This window comes from Balaenoptera acutorostrata, chromosome 6, assembly GCF_949987535.1.
Source record: "Balaenoptera acutorostrata chromosome 6, mBalAcu1.1, whole genome shotgun sequence".
In the NCBI taxonomy this organism is placed as follows: domain Eukaryota; kingdom Metazoa; phylum Chordata; class Mammalia; order Artiodactyla; family Balaenopteridae; genus Balaenoptera; species Balaenoptera acutorostrata.
In genome coordinates, this window is record NC_080069.1 from 120,083,691 (window position 1) to 120,105,227 (window position 21,537).

The 21,537-nt window shown below is 38.9% G+C and overlaps 1 protein-coding gene and 1 pseudogene across 2 annotated transcripts in view; one reads left to right on the forward strand and one right to left on the reverse strand.

Annotated features, from left to right (window-relative positions):
- Positions 1–21,537, forward strand: part of ABL1 (ABL proto-oncogene 1, non-receptor tyrosine kinase) — a 140,178-nt gene that overhangs the window by 67,306 nt on the left and 51,335 nt on the right. The window lies entirely within an intron of this gene.
- On the reverse strand, positions 921–1,919 carry LOC102998222 (S-adenosylmethionine decarboxylase proenzyme-like; annotated as a pseudogene).

Consider the following 21,537-nt stretch of genomic DNA (forward strand, 5'->3'; position numbering starts at 1 on the left):
AATGGGGGGCACAGAATGGCATACGGTTTCCATACAGTTCTGCCAATATTACCTAGTATCAATCTACACATTCTTTGCTAGTCAACACCAGCTTATTCCAAAAGAGCTCATGGTAACGAAAAATGCCAAACTCCCTTGACCTTAAAAGAAAATGAAGCCCAGGGTCCATCCCCCCATTCCCCCTCTGGGGTGTAAGGTTAGTGTAAACCCACAGTGTAACAGTGTATTGCTTTATGGAGTGGGTGTGGTTGGGAGGGAGACACCATGGTTAGGAACGTATCAATTAAAGTCACACAAGTATAGGAAGCAGTGAGATAGTAATACACAAAATGGATAACCACAGTCATTTTCTTAGAGGACTCGACTCGTGGAAGAAGAACTTTGATTGGTGCTGCAAGAACATTTGTATGAAGTAGAAATTGGTTTCAGTAACATTAGTAGAGAGTATGTTCTAATAAGTGGAGGTAACTGGATGCAAAATCCTGGTAGCAATTTAATAGAACAGTCCCAGATGGCTAGGCTGAGGCCAACGCCTAATGAGGACGAAAGCCTTGTCTGTGGCGAATTTTGGATGATACCTCGAGAAATATTACACTGTACATAAACCAAATTGAATCGTTTTCACAAGTGTTGTAAAGTTTCATATAGTAAAAGGTTTTTTCTACATGCACTTCAATGTCACAGCAAGAGTGGCATAGGATAACTAAACAAAGAAGAGAGCATTCATGCAAGATATCTAACTCCTAGATATAATAATGCATACAATTCAAAATGATTACACTATCATTACATCTAGGGCTTTCTGCAACTACAAGGTGGTGGTTATGGAAAGCATGGCCCTTGGTATCAGTATCTAAAAAGCACCCACCATCATCTTCTATGTGTGTTCTCTTTTTGAGTTTTTTCTTCACTTTTCTTAATCAACTCTGCTGTTGTTGCTGCTTCTTAGCAAAACTGGTAAAAAAACAAAATTGTAATCATTGAACATAGCACTCTGGCAATCAAGACGTTTAAAACCTTCAATCTTCTGGTGTGAAGAAAGCACTGTGTGACATTTAGAACTCTGATTTACAAACAGGGTGGTCACAAATTTTCCTGGCTTGAAGACTTACACAACTTTCCTGATCAGGTCATCATAGGAGGTCTGACTTAAGTTTGTTTCAAAGCTAACATAAGAAAATTGTGGTTCTGGAGTGATGTGAATAGTCCAATAAGTTCCATCCGATTTCATTCCATTCATTGAATAGCCACAAGGATTGAACAGTGTGGGATCAATGACAGAACCTGGTATCAGGTCACAAATTCCACTCTCACGAGTGACATCCTTTGCAGTAACACCATCTTTCATGTAGAACTGGTCCATAACTGCTGGGTCAAGCTCACTCATCAGAATTTCCAGGGTTTGATCTGGCTGATTGATTACCCGACTCCCTGGGAAATCCAAAGTATACAAGTACCAACAATCAGAATTCATGCCTCCCATACAATATGCTGCTCCATTTGGGAAAATTGCATTAAGAAACTCAATTTCTTCCTGGAAATTCCGGTGTGGGTACCCTTGGTGAGAAGACTTCATGAAATTCTTACAAGAATAAAAGAAGCTTTGAGTCAGACCCACTGTAATCCCTAGCAAGTTTCAGCAAGGGAACCAGTGCTTTCAGCAAGAGGGAGTACCACGTCTTCAAAATGAAACGTCTCTTGGAGACAAACATGCTACTCTCACTGAGTACATAAGCTTCCTGCTTGTCAGTTTTTGTCACACTTATGATTGAACACTGCACATCCTTCAAAAGTATGTCCCACTCGGATCTTGGGATGGTGTGAAGATCCCCAGATACTTGGTTTGCGTTGGGTTGCTGCCTGGAGAACCAAACCTCCAACACCTTTTCAGTCTCTTCGAAAAAATGTGCAACTTCCATCACCATGAGACTAGTGAACAACCAACCACCACAGAAAATCAACTAAATTAAATCTCTTCTCCCGCCGCTGCCGCCGCAGCTGTGGATTGTTCCAGCTGTGTTAACTAAAGTTCAGGTTCCATTTTTGCTATAATTTTATATTAACTTTTTTTTAAAAAGGGCTAATAAAATTTTCCCGGCTTTTTTTTGGTGTGTGTGTGTGAGCGAAAGTTGAACATGAGTCTGTTGGAAATAGAGGCAGATACAGCTCAGTCTCTTGTAGTCCGCTGTTTCCCCATTAGAGAGAGTAGAGCGAGCGCTGACTAATGTCGCCGGCCATACTGTGGAAGCCTCAAACTTTTTATTGCTAATGTATAGAAGTAAGAATGACTTTTGTATACTGAACTTGTATCCTGCAATATGCTAAATTCACTTAATAGTTCTAGTAGCCTTTTTGTGTGTTGCTTAGGGTTTTCTCCGAACACTCGGAGTTTTTTGTTGTTGTTTCTGTCTTTAGATCTTTTGTCTTTAGCTGAACTGCTTTGAGTCTGTCCCACATATGAGTAATTCAAGGGTCAGTGAGAGATGAGTGTACAGAATCTGGAGATCACCCCGTCTCTCTCCCTTCTAAGATTACTCTACACTCTTCGGCATTCGTAGTTTACTGGCTTCACTTTTCTGATTCACCAAGTCAGAAATGCTGTGAGTTTCTCTATGCTTGTTCCTACCCCCTCTGTATATGACATGTCATAGTATCCAAAGACAAGAAATTGTTGATTATAGGAACTTAAAAGAAAAAAGGGAACTTTTTTTCAAAATGATTCTTGAGTAATGACAGAAAATTCAGATAGTTAACATAATATTTTGTTGATAAACAGGAAAGGAATCTCTTATCTGGCAATGGAATAACTTGGTCACTTTACGGAAAGAAAACCCAAATTCTGATTTTACTTTTTGTCTATCACTCATTTAAAAATTTGCAATAAAGATTTATAAGTCCTTTTCTTAATGAATAAATAAATTTATTAACACTGAGCCAAGATTTCCAGTATTTTTAAACACAATTCAATATTTTCTTCAAATTCACTATCTGTAGGCATTATAAATCTAGACAAACAATTTATTTTCCTCAGACCCTTTACGTTTACCATTAATAGTTTATCCTCAAATTTGTCTTCTGGTTATCTTTTATCATTTATAAACCTTTGAATTAATTAATATACCTTCTTAGGTATGTGTTTATGAATAGATGACAAAATTTTTTTTTAAATTTTATTTTCTATTTATTTATTTTTGGCTGCCTTGGGTCTTTGTTGCTGCACACAGGCTTTCTCTACTTGAGGCGAGCGGGGGCTACTCTTCATTGCCGTGCGCGGGCTTCTTATTGCGGTAGCTTCTCTTGTTGCGGAGCACGGGCTCTAAGCGCGTGGGCTTCAGTAGTTGTGGCTCCCGGGCTCCAGAGCGCGGGCTAAGTAATTGTGGCGCACAGGCTTAGTGGCTCCGCGGCATGTGGGATCTTCCCAGACCGGGGCTTGAGCCCGTGTCCCCTGCATTGGCAGGCGGATTCCTAACCACTGCGCCACCAGGAAAGTCCCATAGATGATAAAATTAAACCTCTTAACTAGTTGTAAAATTGAACTGACTATATCACATTAAATAAAACAATGCATAGATTATATTGGTTTACTCTCTTAATAAACTAATAATTTTCTTAATAAAAAAACAGACAAACCACATTTATCGTATATACATATTCCTATTTCTCTGTAACCATTTATATTAGCCAACTTTAAAGTTAAAGTTTCTAGACACAGGAGAAAACTAGAAGACTGGAAACCAAGAACTGTCTAGCAAATTTTTCTATGAGCATACATTTTATGTCACTTTAACAAATTTTAAAGTGGCAAAATAAGCATGGATATATCATTTAGAGAAATTTACACATCCAGTTAATCAATCTATAGGTAATTTTTATATAAAAATAAGGAGGAAGGGTAATTTAAAACTATATGTGGTGCCCAATGTTTGGATCTTTTCCTTTAGTTAGAAATTATCCATATATCCAAAGATTATTAATTAACTCAATTTATCATTTGTTTAAGAGATCTTTAAGTGGACTAAACATCTGGAAATTAAAACTTAGACCAACACATCAAATCTTTATGATTTAAAGCATTATAAGAATTCATGAGATTAAGTCATTTTAAAAAGATATTTTATTATATAAGTTCTTTCAATTAAATTCAATTTTATTTTTTATAATTTTAAACAATTTGTGGAAACAATGATAACTTACTGGATCCATAGAACTAATAAAGTTAATTTAGAAGGTTTAAATCATGAGAAATTAACCCCAAATCTTACATTGATTTAATTATTGCATTATTTTTATATCATAATAAAATCAGGAGGCATAGAGTTACTTTTAAGCTAATTTTATCTCACTCTTGTATATAGTCCAAAGAATCATCTAATTATCAGGAATATTACATAAATATTTTAATATAAATAAACCTTCTATGGTCATATATCCAAAAAGATTTTTAAGACTCTTGGATATACTAAGCCTAGGTATAGGAAACAAAACTATTACCCAAACCCACATTTAAACTTTTGGGTTATAATTTCAGCAAGGGAAAAGTACAAGCAAAAATAGTTTAATTTTTCTCTCTTTCTTATGGAAATTTTGGACTGTTAATCTGTACTAGATATTTCTTGAGTCTACATATAAGGACAGAAAAACTGTTTATAATTAATCTCCAGACTTTCCCAAGAAAATAGAAAATATGGGAAAGGAAGGAAGAAAGAAGTGAGAGCAAGCTGGCTGCAGATAGATGCGGGTGGCTGATTATCTTCTCTGTGTAAGGAGAGGAGAAGACTTAGACAAAGCAAAACCCATTTTGACACGCCCACTCAAAACTACCAGAGCTAAAGTCAGTACAGCTCGTTTAAATAGTAATTCAGATTCTTGGCATCCTATTAAGTCATGTCCTTTAAAATCTGGCACTTAGTAAGTATGGGAAAAAAGAGGAGGTCTCCTAATTTAAAAAGGTGATCTGTCTTTTAGATGGGCAAGACAGAGACTTTCCTCATGAGGTTTCTTCCCTTTTTTGTTCTGCGTTTAATGTGTCTCTTAAATGAAAAATCTTATTCATAACAAAATTTTCAAAATGGCAACTGCAATTTCAGATTGGTAGAATTATACCAGTTAGAGAGAGATACATATGCGTTCAAATATGAAGAGAGCAGGTATTTGGCCCAAAGGGCCAGGAAAAGAAGACCTCACAAGAACGGTGTCAGTAGGAATGGTGCTTATGCAATCTTGAGAAAGAAGAATAGAGCTAGAGGTATCACACTCCTTGGCTTCAGACTATACTACAAAGCTACAATAATCAAAACAGTATGGTAGTAACACAAAAACAGACACATAGATCAATGGAACAGAATAGAGAGCCCAGAAATAAACCCATGCACTTAAACAGTCAACTGATCTATGCCAAAGGAGGCAAGAATATATAATGGGGAAAAAGACAGTCTCTTCAATAAGTGGTGCTGGGAAAACTGGACAGCTACATATGAAGGAATAACATTAGAACATTTTCTTACACCATATACAAAAACTCAGATTAAATGTAAGACCAGAAACCATAAAACTCCTAGAAGAAAGCATAGAACACTGTTTGACAGAAATTGTAACAATATATTTTTTATCTGTCCTAAGGCAAAAGAAGCAAAAGTAAACATAAATAAATGGGACCTGATTAAACTTAAAAGCTTTTGCACAGCAAAGGAAACCATCGACAATATGAAAGGACAGCCTACAGAATGGGAAAAAAATATCTGCAAATGATATGACTGATAAGGGGTTATTATCCAAAATATATAAATAGCTCATACCACTCATTATCAAAAAAATAAACAACCCAATTAAAATAGGCAGAAGACCTGAACAGACATTTTTCCAAAGAAGACACAGAGATAACCAACAGACACATGAAAAGATGTTCAACATCACTAATCATCAGAGAAAGGCAAATCAAAACCACAGTGAGATATCACCTCACACCTGTCAGAATGGCTATCATCAAAAAAGACCACAAATAACAATTGTTGGCAAGGATGTAGAGAAAAGGGAACTCTTGTACAGTGCTGGTGGGAATGTAAATTGGTGCAGCCCCTATGGAAAACAATATGGAAGTTCCTCAAAAAACTGAAAAAGAATTACCATATGATCTAGCAGTTCCGTTCCTGGATATATATCCAAAGAAAACAAAAACACTAACTTGAAAAGATACACGCACCCCAGTGTTCAAAACAGCATCATTTACAATAGCCAAGATATGGAAGCAACCTAAGTGTCCATCAACAGATGAATGGATAAAGAAGATGTGGGGTGTGTGTGTGTGTGTGTGTGTGTGTGTGTGTGTGTGTGTATGTGTATAATGGAATACTACTCAGCCATAAGAAAGAATGAAATTTTGCCATTTGCAGTGACATGGATGGACCTGGAGGGTATTATGCTTAGTGAAATGTCAGACTGAGGAAGATAGATACTGTATGTTGTCACTTATATGTGGAATCTAAGAAATAAAATGAATTAATATAACAACTGAAACAGACTTACAGATATAGAGAACAAACCAGTGGTTATCAGTGGGGAGAGGAAAGGCAGAGGGGTTAAGAGCTATATACTACTATGTATAAAATAAATAAGCTACAAGGATATATTTTACAGCACAGGGAATATAGCCAATATTTTATAATAGCTTTAAATGGAGTATAAGCTATAAAAAAATTTTGAATCACTGTGTTGTACACCTGAAACTAATATAATATTATAAATCAACTATACCTCAATTTAAAAAAAAAGAGAGAGACTGGTGCTTATGCAAACTTCATATCTCCAGAATCTGGTCAAAGGCCAGGGAGTCACCAAGTGGAGTCCCAGTGAACCCCCCAACAATTGATGTCTATCACTACCCTTAGAAAACAGGGCTTGTGGAAATTCACTTTAACACCATTTGCTTAATGGTAGAATTAGGTTCTTAATTCAACCAACCCAAGCAATCAATAATGAGCGACTATATACAGGACTTGGCTGTAGGTATATACAAAGATGGATCAGACAAAAGACATAGTTTCAGCTGCCTAGGGAGCTCACAGTCTAGCTCTTCTTTTGAGCAAAATATTGCTTAAGTTGTTGCCTTAATGGTAGGATAAATCTGCCTTGGAATTGATCCAAGGTGATTTAATTACTGTGAAATAGTTACACCAATAAGACTTAAATTCCAGAGAAACCCCCTACTGGATTCCAGCATGCTGCAGAATATTAGGATTCCTGTTCTTTTTTTTTTTTTTTTTTTTTAATAAATTTATTTATTTATTTATTTAATTTTTTGGGGCTATGTTGGGTCTTCGTTTCTGTGCGAGGGCTTTCTTCAGTTGCGGCGAGCGGGGACCACTCTTCATCGCAGTGCGCGGGCCTCTCACTGTTGCGGCCTCTCTTGTTGCGGAGCACAGGCTCCAGACGCGCAGGCTCAGTAGTTGTGGCTCACGGGCCCAGTTGCTCCGCGGCATGTGGGATCTTCCCAGACCAGGGCTCGAACCCGTGTCCTCTGCATTGGCAGGCAGATTCTCAACCACTGCGCCACCAGGGAAGCCCAGGATTCCTGTTCTTATGTTAGTAAGCCAGGCCAGCCCTATTTTCTGTGATGACTTTTTTTTTTAAATAAAATAATGCATTCACTAGTTTAAAAATATATAAAAATGTAGATTGACAAGTCTTACTCTGACCCTTGTGCATATCTACTTGGTTATTGCATTCTCATTTCTCCCATGAATAAACACTATAATCAGTTTCTTAGATGTCTTTCCATTGTTTCTTTGTGCAAATACAAGCAAAAATGAATTCATATACTTTTAAATCCCATTCTTACACAGAAGCTAGAATACCAGTTCAAAGGTGGTCAGGCAGGAGGAATTCTGTCTTACTTGGGAGAGGATCAGTGCTTTTTTTTCTAGTCAGGCCTTCAACTGATTGGATGAAATCCACCCAGATTAAGGAGGGCAATCTCATCCAAAAACACCCTCATGGAAACAACTAGAATAATGTTTGACCAAATATCTGGATACTCTGTGACCCAGTTAAGCTGACACATAAAATTAACCATCACAAGGGTCTTGCCCCAATTAATGGTAGAATAAATGCTACTCTGGTCTTGCCTAACAACATTTAAGAGCAAAACCCAAACGGATCAAATTGTTTCCAGACTGTATCTCAGAACAAAGCTAAAGAATATTTTTAGCAATGCAAAAATATCTAGGACCCAACATGGTAAAATATGCAATGTCTGCACCCAGTCAAAAATTACTAGGTATGTAAGGAAGTAGGAAATATTCCAGTAACTGACCAGAAATGACACAGATGGTAGAATTAGTAAATATGGACATTAAAATAATTATTATAATTGTATTCCATATGTTTAAGAAGCTAGAGGAAAGATTGTGTTAGAGACATGGAAGATGAACTTCTAGAGATGAAAACTACAATTGCTGAGATGAATACACTGAATGAAATTGATGTCAGAATAAACAGTGTAGAAATAAAGATTAGTGATTTTGAAGACAATGTAAACTGTCCAAAATGAAACACAGAAAGAAAAAAATCTGAAGAAAATTAACGAACAGAGCATCCGTGAAGTACGGGGCCAATTATATGTGTAATTGGAGTGTCTGAAGGAGGAAGGAAGTGTGAGGGATAGAAGAAATAACAGAAGAAAAAAATGACTGAAAAAAAAGCACCTCCAAATGTAATGAAAGTAATAAACCCATAAATCCAAGAATCTCAAGGAACTCCAAGCACAAGAAACATGAAGAAAAATGGTATCAAGGCACATTATACTCAAATTGCTTAAAACTAGTGATAGAGAAGAATGTTAAAAGCAGCCAGAGAAAATGAAGATTAGGATGACAGCAGATTCCTCTCTGAAAACAGTGTAAGCCAGGCAACAGTGGAGCAACATCTTTAAACTAGCAAAAGAAAAACATCGTCAACCTAGAATTATTTTCTTGGTGAAAATATCTTTCAAAAACAAAGGCAAGGGCTTCCCTGATGGCGCAGTGGTTGAGAATCCGCCTGCCAATGCAGGGGACACGGGTTTGAGCCCTGGTCTGGGAAGATCCCACATGCCGTGGAGCAACTAGGCCCGTGAGCCACAATTACTGAGCTTGCGCGTCTGGAGCCTGTGCTCCGCAACAAAAGAGGCCGTGATAGTGAGAGGCCCGAGCACCGCGATGAAGAGTGGCCCCCACTTGCCGCAACTGGAGAAAGCCCTTGCACAGAAACGAAGACCCAACACAGCCAAAAATAAATAAATAAATAAATAAATAAAACCCAAAGTTAAAAAAAAAACAAACAAAGGCAATATAAAGTCTTCTTCAGACATATCAAAATATGAAAGAATTCATTACCAGCAGGCTTGCACTAAAAAAAATGTAAAAGAATGTCCTTGAAGCAGAAGAAAAATGATACATGATGGAAACCAGAGCTACAAAAAGAAAGTGAAACAATGGAGAAAGGTAACTACCTTGTAAATATATAATATTTTTTCTCATTATTAATTAATTAATTAATTAATTAATTAATTATTTTTGGCTGTGTTGGGTCTTCGTTGCTGCACTCGGGCTTTCTCTAGTTGCGGAGAGCGGGGGCTACTCTTCGTTGCGGTGCGCGGGCTTCTCATTGCGGTGGCTTCTCGTTGTGGAGCACGGGCTCTAGGCACGCGGGCTTCAGTAGTTGTGGCACGCGGACTCAGTAGTTGTGGCTCATGGGCTCTAGAGCGCAGTCTCAGTAGTTGTGGCACACAGGCTTAGTTGCTCCGCGGAATGTGGAATCTTCCCGGCCCAGGGCTCAAACCCGTGTCCCCTGCATTGGCAGGTGGATTCTTAACCACTGCGCCACCAGGGAAGCCCTTTTCTCATTATTTAAATCTCTTTAAAAGATATGTCTTTTAAACAAAAGCAGAAATAACACACTGGCATTTACAGCTTATGTAGAAGTAAAGTTTATGACAGCAGTAGCACAAATGGGAGTGGGAAAATGGAAGTATACTGTTGTAAGATTCTTATACTATATGTGAAGTAATATATCATTTGCAAGTAGATTGTGATAAGTTAAAGATGTATATGATAAACTCTAAAGCAGCAGAGTTATAGCTAATAAGCCAACAGAGATAAATTATAATAATGAAGATATTTAATTAATACAAAAAAGGGCAGACAGAAAAACTTGGAAAAATGAACAAAGAACAGATTACATAGCAGTAATCTGAAACTTATTTTTTTTAAAAGAACAGATTGTATAAATATAAAATAGCAAGATGGTAGATTAAATTCCATATTGATATTATGTTAAATATAAAAGTCTAAACGTCCCAATAAAAAACAGAGATTGTCAGATTGGATAAAAAAGTAAGACCCATTTATATGTTACCTACAATGAACCCACTTTTAATATAAAGATACAAATAGATTAAAAGCAAAGGGGTGGAAAAAGATGTACCATGTCAACATTAATCAAAAGATTAACTTGAGGGCTTCCCTGGTGGCGCAGCGGTTGAGAATCCGCCTGCCAATGCAGGGGACATGGGTTCGAGCCCTGGTCTGGGAAGATCCCGCATGCCGCGGAGCGGCTGGGCCCGTGAGCCACAATTACTGAGCCTGCGCGTCTGGAGCCTGTGCTCCGCGACAAGAGAGGCCGCGATGGTTAGAGGCCCACGCACCGCGATGAAGAGTGGCCCCCACTTGCCCCAACTGGAGAAAGCCCTCGCAGAGAAACGAAGACCCAACACAGCCATAAATAAATAAATAAGTAAATAATTGTTTAAAAAAAGAGTGGAGTCTCTGTTTCCCACAGTCCTGTCGAAGTCCTGCAATCAAATCCCGCTAGCCTTCAAAGTCTGATTCTCTGGGAATTCCTCCTCCTGTTTAAAAAAAAAAAAAAAGATTAACTTGATTGTCTATATCAGACAAAGTAGATTTCAAAACAGAACATATTACCAAGGATAAAGAGAGTCATTTAGTAATGGGAAAGAGGTCAATCCAATAAGAATATATAATCCTAAGTGTTTATATATGTATTAGAGAGTCAAAATACATGAATCAAAAACTGATAGAACTGCAAGGAGAAATCCACAATTATATTTGGAGATTTTAACACCTCTCACTCAATTGATAGAACACATAGACAAAATCAATAAGGATATGGGAGATTTGAACAATATAAACAACCGTCTTGGCTTAATTAACATTTATAGAACACTCTACCCCTCCACCCCAAACAGTAGAATACACATTCTTTACAAGAGCACATGAAACTGTTACCAAGATAAATCATTTTCTGGGCTATTAAAAATGTCTCAATGAATGTAAGCTGATTCAAGTCATAGAAAGTATGATCTCTGACCACAGGGGAATTAAATGAGGAATCAGTAACAGAAAGATATCTGGAAGAGCTTTCAATTATTTGGAAATGAAATAACACACTTTTAAATAAACCATGAGTCAAAGAAAAAAAAAATCAAAAGTGAAATTAGTAAGTATTTGGAACTGAATGAAGGTGAAAATGCAACATAAAATTTTGGGGATGGGGCTAAAGGGAAATTTATTTAACACCAAAACCCTGTATTAGAAAAGAAAAAAGCTTCGAATAACTGACCTTGGGATCCCATCTTAAGAAACTAGAAAAATGAAAGCTAGTGAAACCCAAATTAAGCAGAAAAAATGGCCAATGTGGAAATCAATGAAATGGAAAACAGAAAAACCATAAAGAAATCTATGAAACCAAAAGCCAGTTCTTTGAAAAGAGCAGTAAAGTTGATAAACCTCTAGCCAGAGCAATCAGGAAACAAAGAGAAGACAAAACAGCAACCTAGAAAAAACAGACAAGTTCCTTGAAACACACAAACTGCCAAAACTCACTCAAGAAGAAACAACCAGAATAGGCCCAAATCTATTAAAGAAACTGAGTTTGTATTGTAGTTAAAAAAACCTTCCCACAAAGAAAATGCCAGGGCCTGATGGTTTTACTGGTGAATACTACCAAACATTTAAGAAAGAAATATTACAAATTCTATACAGCCTTTCCAGAAATTACAAAAAGAGGGAACAAACACTTCCCAGCTCATTCTTCAAGGTAAGCATTACTGTGCAGATGTTCCCTTAGTCTCTTCTCCCTGTACAGCCAGAGTACTCCTTTTAAATATAATCAAATCCCAGTCTCTCCTCTGCCCCAAACCTCCAGTGCCTTCCCAGCTCCTTCAGAGTAAAAGCCAAAGCCCTAGCAATCACCTTAGGCAGACAAGATCTCCCCACCTTCCTGCAACTTCTGACTAATGTCCTTTTACTCTGCCTCTTACCTACTCTGTTCCATCCACGTTGACCTCTTTGCTCTTCCTTGGACCTCCCCCAGTCATCCTCCCTTCCCCACTGACTTTGCAATTGCTGTTCCCCTATGCTAGGAAAGTGCTTCCCCCATAGTTCACGCTACCTCCTTTGGGTCTTTGCTCAATTGTCATCTTCAGTGATGGTGTTTCTGACCACTTTACTTAAAATTATAATCTCAATCCCCACTCCTCAACCTCAGCAATCCCATCCCTCTTACCTGCTTTTTCTCCCTAGCGGTTTTTACCCTCTAATGTATTCTATAATTTATTTTGTTGTCTGTCTCCCCTCCCCCCAATGGAATGTGAACTATCGAGGGGCAGGGATTTTTTTCCTCATATTCTACCTGTTGTAACCCTAGAGCATAGGACAGTACCTAGCTCTTAGTATGTACTCTGTAAACATTTGCAGAATATTTCTCTCTTAATGGTGCTCTCTTTGCTTTGTTCTCAAAAAAAAGAAAGAAAAAGAAAACCACCTTCCTGTCTAAAGCGATATATTCTCAGATTGCCCCATAGTTTGATGACCAGGAATTTTTAAACCCATGGATTTACGAGAGGTGTTCCTCTCCTTTGCGGGGAAGGAGAGGGGTAATTACGAAAGCAACATCAGGAAAGGAGAACTGACAGAGGAGTTCTTAGGCAGATCAGTTTTAGAAAGGATGATGTATGAAATTGAGGCTTTGAAAGTTGATTCCTTTTTAAATAAATACTTGCATACTTCTTGGAAAGCTTACATGAACCCCCATCCAGGCATCAATGTACCCCATTTTGAAGGCTAAGACCAAAGTTTATTTAACTTAATGATAGATCCTTGCTATTTAAACAATCTACAGTGAATATAAGTGTATTCATATTCACTTGTATGTGTATGTGTAGGCAAGTCTGTAAATTCCCAGAAATAGAATTGCTGGGTCAAAGGGTAAATAAATTTGAAGTTTTGAGAGATATTGAATATTGCCAAATTTCACTTATGGGGCTTTTTGAGAACCAGGAATCAGATATGCAAATCCTAGGCAGAGTCAAGAGCTAGCAACTATAGGACAAAGTTAAAGGCAATTTTGTCACCTTAAATAGTGGAAAGCTGCAGAATTAATTAAACACTGCTTTCAGTCCTTAGGAGATCACGTACAAACCTGATAAGCCCCCGCCCCTTGTCTTTGTACAACTCACTGGCAGGAGGTTGAACACCCAGGGCTCTGGACATTGTTTTTCATAAAGCTTTCTGGCTCACTTGCTCTGGAAATGTTGAGACAGGAATCAGTTGCAGCCAGCCAGGGCTGACTGTCCATGTTCTTGATGTGGTTTGCTGGAGACCTGCCCCTCATCCTCCCGTGGCCCAAAGGCTCCTAAATCCATTTGTGAGGATTGGTTGGTTGTGGGCACAGTCTAGCTAAGGGAAGCCAGTTTTTGGGTACGAGTGCCGGCATTTGTAAGTTAGCAAACTTACTCTTTCTAGTCAGGAAAATGTCATTTTTAAAAAGCCCTTGACAAGGAGAAAGAGAAAAATTTACCTTAGACCTTGAATCAGCTCACAGACTGAGAGCCTAGACAGATGATAACGCATTTGGCTCAGCCTCCATTTTGCAGGTGAATGAGACTCAGAGTGGGGCAAGTGCCTCCCCGAGCCTCCCACTGGAACCCAGGGCCCTGCTGTCTTGCAGGGCTTTTCTCTACCACCCACAGCTGCCTCTCCTCCACGGTCACCAGTGCTTTCCTATCCAGGTACAGGGAGGTTTGCATTAGAGATAGACAACCCTTTAGCATGGATTTCTACCACCTGGCATGACAATGGATAAAGCTACTTATCGGTGCTGTTTGTACTTGTGATATATATTCCACTTGGGGTCTTGTAGGGCAGAAGGAACGAAGGGAAAGAAACCGAACTGTATAGACTGTACTCACTCTAGGACCACTCATATAATTCCCACCAGCCAAATCAAGTCCAGCAATGGCGTGCCCTCTCACCGCCCCAGAGGGGCTCTGTTCACAGGGAAGCACCAAGCAGGGGCTCTGGCAGAGTGGACTCCCCTGAGGAATGGGACATTTGAAGAAGGAAAGCAGTGTTTTTATTGAGGTATAATTTACATATGGTAAAATTTGCCCCTTTTAGAGTATGAGTTTTGACAGTGCTTATAGTCATGTAACTACCACCACCCTTGAAATCTAGAACTGTCCCATCACTCCCTGCCCCTCCCCCGCCAGTCCTAATTCCTTTGGTCGTCAATGCATCCTCCCAGCTCCTGCAACCACTTTTCAGTTTTCTGTCCTTAGGATTTTGTCTGTTACAGAATATCATAAATAGAATTATGAAGTGTATAACCTTTTTTTTTATAAAGGGAAGAAAGGAGGGAGGGAGGGAAGAAATGAGATTGAGTTTTATTTATTTATTTATTTATTTATGGCTGTGTTGGGTCTTCGTTTCTGTGCGAGGGCTTTCTCTAGTTGCGGCAAGCGGGGGCCACTCTTCATCGCGGTGCGCGGGCCTCTCACCATCGCGGCCTCTCTTGTTGCGGAGCACGGGCTCCAGATGCGCAGGCTCAGCAATTGTGGCTCACGGGCCTAGTCGCTCCGGGGCATGTGGGATCTTCCCAGACCAGGGCGCGAACCCATGTCCCCTGCATTGGCAGGCAGATTCTCAACCACTGCGCCACCAGGGAAGACCCGTGTATAACCTTTTGAGTCAGGATGCATTTAAGATTCATCCATGTTGTTGCATGTAATCAACGTGGTTCATTCCTTGTCATTGCTGAGTAGCATTCTGTTGTATGAAGATACCCCAGTGTTTTCATCCATTCAGCTGTTGAAGGACATTTGAGTTGTTTCCAGTTTTTGATGATTATGAATAAAGCCACTGTAAATTCACATACAGGTTTTTGTGTAGACATTAATTTTCATTTCTCTTGATTAAATAATTAGGAATGGAATTGCTAGGCCATATGTTAAGTGTATGCTTAACTTATGAGAAACTGCCAAACTGTTTTACAAAGTGAATGTATTATTTTGCATTCCCACCAGCAATTCCTACCAATTTGCATTCATGCCAGTTGCTCCACATTTTTACCAGCACTTGATATTTTCTCCCAGTCTTTGACTTGTTCTTTTCATTCTCTTAACAGTGTCTTTAGAAGAGCATAAATTTTGGGAATTCCCTGGCGGTCCAGTGGGTAGGACTCCACGCTTTCACTGCCATGGACCCAGGTTCAATCCCTGGTTGAGGGGAACTAAGATCCTGCAAGCCTCATGGCACGGCCAAAAAAAAAGAATGGCATAAATTTTTAATTTTGATGGGAGTCCAATATATGAGTTATTTCTCTTAAGGTTCATACTTGGTATTGTACCTAAGAAATTTTGCCTAACCCAAGATCACAAAGATCTTCTTCTAGAAGTTTTCAAAGTTTTAATTTAACATTTAGATCTATAATCCATTTTGTATTAAATTTTATATGTGGTGCATACTGACCAAGTGTCATTATTTTGTATATGGATGCACGATATTCCAGGACCATTTATTCAAAAAACTATCCTTTCTCCATTGAATTGTCTTTGCACCTTTGTGGAGAATCAATTCAGCACATGTGAGTGGGCTACTTGTATGCTTTTAACTGATTTCTAAATTCTGAAAGGAGAATGGTAAAAGGAAGAATCTTCCAGTCTCTCTATACTACTCCTTTCTCCACTAGGAAGCCTCTCCTAACATCTGTAGGCAGAATTATCCACTTCTTCTGGGCTCCTTTTTATTATTATTTACTTATTTACTTATTTATTTGGCCGCACAGCACGGTTTGCGGGATCTTACTTCCCCGACCAGGGATTGAACCTGTTCCCTCGGCAGTGAAAGCACGGAGTCCTAACCACTGGACTGCCAGGGCATTCCCTGGGCTCCTATAGCTATTACGCATATACTTATTATTGAATTTTTCTCACCCTTATGATTCCTTGTTTCAGGGTCTGCTCATCTCTCCTTCCCACCTCTCTCTCAAGACCAAGCATCCTTGGAGGCCCAGAAGTGTGTCTTCTTCCTTTTTATCATCTTCATCACCACTGGCTCTATAATGTTTGTTGAATGAATGGCCCATTCTTAAATCTCTGATGACAAGTCAAATCTTTGATTGACAAGCGATGACAAGTCGAGTTTTATGAGAGCTATACCAGTCAGATGAGGACCAAGAAGTGAAGATAAAGACCCAATTCTCTTTAAAGCAGGAGCTGTTTCTTATTCTATTTCTTATTTGGTGTGACCTCTGTTTTGCCGGGCACGTGTAGGGTGGGTCTGTCATACCAGGCACATTTGGGTTATTGGTGGAATCTCAGCTTCAGAGCATGCCTGGCTTCTTGAGTCCCTCTTCCTGTGGGATTCCTTCATGCTGGGCTTCAGTCACTGTGGCTTTGTTGGGAACACAACTCCCTACTTCCCTTGAGTTGTTTTGGAGATCAGGCAAGAAAAAGTAAGGGAAAACGCTGGACAGTATTGAGGATTATTGACTGATTAACCTTTGCAATTCGTTTGTTTATCAGAAGCCTAAGACTCATGAAATATTTACTGTTAATTCCAGTATTCAACTGGTTGCTTCTCCTTCTCCTAGTACTTTGGAAACATAATATTTACTACCTAGAAATTTTACTACCTAGAAATTTTCCTACAATAGATCTTAAATATTCTGCTTAACATTTTGATCTCAACTAATTTACTCTGATTCTTGGTTTCTATGAGAAGTTTAACAGTTTGGACTGTCTGTCCAGATGATGAGTGGTGCCAGGGTGTATATTTGGGAACTCTTAAAGTTGCAGCCCTTCAGGCGTCTGTGAAGGCTGCAGACTGGAAAGCTGCAGTTACTTGTGGGAGTATCCAGGTGCTTCCTGTGAGTGGGAGATGTGTTTCTGTGCCTTTCAGTCTCTGACGTGCCAGGCCGCCGGCTTTCTCAGATGTCTCTATTTTAATCAACCTGAGCTACATCTCCCACTCCCACCCAGGTCTTGACCATCTTAGTTGTATATACTTGTATATACAGTCCTCCCCCTCACATAACACTCCTTAGCCAGGGGTATGCTGGGAGTCAGTAGAGGTGTCAGGGCTGGGTGGAATTGTTGCATGTTTCCTCTCCGGGAATGTGGCTCTCACCAGAAGCATCTCTAAATAAGATGCCACGTACCTGCAACACACAGAGCACGGTCTTTTTAGGTTCACAGCATGGAACTGAGCAGCCAAACTTATTGCATTTCTAATGCTCTGTCTCATCCTTTGTATGACATCCAATCAGGAAATGGGGTCAAAATCCTAGAACACATTGCTTTCTCCCTTTTTTATTAACATTTTTTGAGGTAAGATTTACATGCCATAAAATTTACCATGTTAGTGTACAATTCAGTGATTTCTAGTAAATTTATAGAGTGTGCAGCCATTACCACAGTCCAGTTTTAGAACATTTCCATCATCCCAAAAAGATCCCTTGTGCCCCTTTGCAGTCAGTCCCACCCCCATGCCCAGGCAGCCGCTAAATCTGCCTTCTGTCTCTGTAGATTTGCCTTTTCTGCACACTTCCTATAAATGGAATTATACAATATGTAGTCTTTGTGACTGGCTTCTTTCATATCACAGTGTGTTTTTGAGGTTTATCTATATCGTAGCACATATCAGTACTTCCTTTTTATTATTGAATATTACTCCATTCTTTGGATGTACATTTTGTTTATTAATTCATCAACTGATGAATTTATTAATTCATCAACTGACGTTTGGATTGTTTCCAATTTTGGCTGTTATGAATAATGCTTCTGTGGACATTCATGTACAAGTCTTTGTGTGGATATGTTTTCATTCCTCTAGGGTAGATTCCTAGGAGTAGAGTTGTTGGGTCTTATAGTAAGTTTACGTTTAACTTTTTAAGAAACTGCCACAGTGTTTTCTATAGTAGGGCTGTACCATTTTGTGTTCCCACCAGCAGTGTATGAGTGCCCTAGTTTCTCCACATCCTCACCAACACTTGGTTTTGTCTGTCGTTTTGATCATAACTATTTGAGTGGCTGTGAAGGAGTACCTCGTTGTGGTTTTAGTTTCCATTTCTGGAATGACTAATGATGCTGAGCATCTTTTCATGTGCTTATTAGCCATTCATATTTCTTCTTTGGTGACACATCAATTTAAATCTTTTATCCCTTTTTTAATTGGTTTGCTTGCTGTCTTATTATTGTGTGTTGAGTTCTCTGTATTCAAATTCTTTATCAGATATATGATAGAACACGGAATTTTTTAATCTTCCTCACACCAGTACCAGAGACTCTGGAAAGGGGAAGGGACAGTTAAGGTAGCAATAATGATTAATGTGTAATTTTTGAGTCTTTGTTATGAGCTGGATACTGGACTATGTGTTTCACAGCGATTATTTAAGACACTTTCTCATTTTCTAAAGGTTATAGGATAATTTCAAACGCTTGCTCTTCAGTGAACAGTTTTTAATAGATAAAGAAAAGAAACAATTGATTTGGGAAATTCTTAGATTTACGGGAGTTAAAACTGGTCTTTTAGTATTACCGTAAAGACTAAATGGCTGTTATACAGATGCAGAATACCAGTGGTTTAAACAGCTAGATGTTTATTTCTCGCTTCTGTTAACAGGCTGACATTAGCAGTCCTGCATGTGTATGAGGACTCCACAGAATTAGACACCTGCTATGTTGTTACTTTTAAGGTGTGGATTCTACCTCAGGATCCAAATGGCCACTCCAGCAAGCCTGTCCCCTTGCAGGCAGTGGGAAGTGGGAAAAGAGAGGGAGGGCATTCTCATTCCTTTTAAGAACCTGACCCAGAAGTTGCATGTATCGGTTCTGCTCGCCATATCATTGGTTAAAACTTAGTTACCTGGTAATGACTAGGCACAAGAGGGACTAGGAAATGTAGTCTTTATTCTGGGGCCATATGTCCATCTAAAGCTTTTAAGGGTTGATGGTGAGAGAGGAGAACAGATGTTAGGGGACATTGTTGGGCTTGGCAGTTCCTGTAACTAGTCTGCGTGGGATTCCCATTACTTTTTCATCAAAGAAAGTCTAGTTGATACGAGGTTATTGGCCTAAACCTTTTGGAGGAGTTCATTTTACTTTTGTTTTAGAATTGCACTAGAATGTTCTTAATGGTGAAGTAGCGATAAATATGAATTACTATTGCTCAGGGAATGTGAAGATACCTTAGTGATTAAATACAATTCTGGAGTTGCTTTACTGAATACAGATTTTATATACCAGCTCGGAGGAGGGGTAGCAAACAAGAGGACAGCTTCTGCCTGGTTGACTTTGTTTTGTAGTTTTCTTTTCAAGTGGCTCTTTCCTCCTGACTGTGCCATTTAATGAGCAGTTTCTCCAGTGTTAACTGTAGCTGTTCTTCTCTGGTTAGTATGTAGTTCTGGATCAATATGCCAGATCTGTCTCTTCAGGAAGAAAAAGAGCAGTACTGTTTCATTTAGAGATGTCATTACTTGTCTAAGGACAACAGTAATTTCTAACGCGTGTAGGGAAGCAATCTTCTGGATCCATTTGTCCTTTGTATGTTTAAAACCCTGACAACAAAACAAATTGGTACTGAATGTTTTGAAGAAGCAAACATTAATGCTCTCTGAGTGTTTCATTTCTAGGTTTTCAGGCCTCGGTAACATTACCAAGAAATCTGCTTTCCCGGGTGCAGCTCTATTGCTGAGAAGATTTTAATATCAAAGGAGCCCATACTTTTACAGCCCATTTCGGCTGCCCCAGAGATAACTTGGATAAACATGGGCTCCTCCACGTACCTCCTAATCCCTGCTGGGTCTTACACTGTGGGGAGGTTCAGACAACTTGTTTTCTTTCCCTTCTGGCCCTTCTCTCTACACTCCCCTCCAGCTGCCTTCTTTCCCCCACCCCCAAAGTAACGTGATCTCCTAGGCCTGGTCTGCTGCTTTGGCAGATTCTTTTAGTCTTAGAGAAAGAGAGGAAAAAAATTAACCATTGGTTTTCCAGTTCAGACTTAACAAAACTATAAAAGCCAAAAGCAGTACCAGTGTTTGAAAATAAAAGTATTGTTTGTAAATAACCAGTGCTTGGGCTTTTCTTCTATCAACGAGTTCTACTTAAGTGAGATTAAATTTACCTTATAATGATGATAGTTTATCGCCTTTAGATTTTTGCAACATTGCTACTTTTGACTTGTTTGTTTTGTAGATATCTTAATCTTTATTCAGTACTCAGATTAAAAACAAACAAACAAGACTTTCCACGATTTAAAATAAAATTCTGTGGCATTTATTTCAAAAGTTAACCAAAGCAAAAGGGACAAAGACAATTCATGAAATCATGCAAAACCTCTTTAAGTTGAATTCAAGCACTTAGATTTTAATAAGAATATCTCAAACTATTTTTGTTTAATAACATAACTGTTTATAATTTAAGTTATGTGACTGGATTTAAGAATTCAGGGTTTGGTTGTTTCTTCACCACCAGCAACATTAAGATTTGAGACCTGTAGTTTGCAACAAATTTTAAATACTTTTTCAGCCTAGTATCCTAAAACTAGTCCGTCAGCTCTTAATTATGGGTGCCTAGTGGGTGTCACATAATCGAAAAAAATCTAGCAAGGTGGTTTGGAGATCTGGGCTCTTTTCCTGGCTCTGCCACTAACTTGCTATGAGACCTTGTACAAGTTTCTTAGCCTGTTTGTGCCTCAGCTGTCTCATCTGTAAAATGGTCGAACTAGATTCTTTTTTTTTTGATTTTTTAAAAAAATTAATTAATTTATTTATTTTTAATTTATTTTTGGCTGTGTTGGCTCTTCCTTGCTGCACGCGGGCTTTCTCTAGTTGCGGCGAGCGTGGGCTACTCTTCGTTGCGGTGCACGGGCTTCTCATTGTGGTGGCTTTTCTTGTTGCAGAGCACGGGCTCTAGGCACGCGGGCTTCAGTAGCTGTAGCATGCGGGCTCAGTACTTGTGGCTTGTGGACTCTAGCGTGCAGGCTTAGTAGTTGTGGCACATGGGCTTTGTTGCTCCGCGGCATGTGGGATCTTCCCAGACCAGGGATCGAACCCGTGTCCCCTGCATTGGCAGGCGGATTCTTAACCACTGTGCCACCAGGGAAGTCCCAAAACTAGATTGTAATTTAAAATGATTAAAGTTTGCAGACCTGTTTTTTTTTTAATTTTTTATTTATTATTATCTATTTATTATTTATTTTTGGCTGT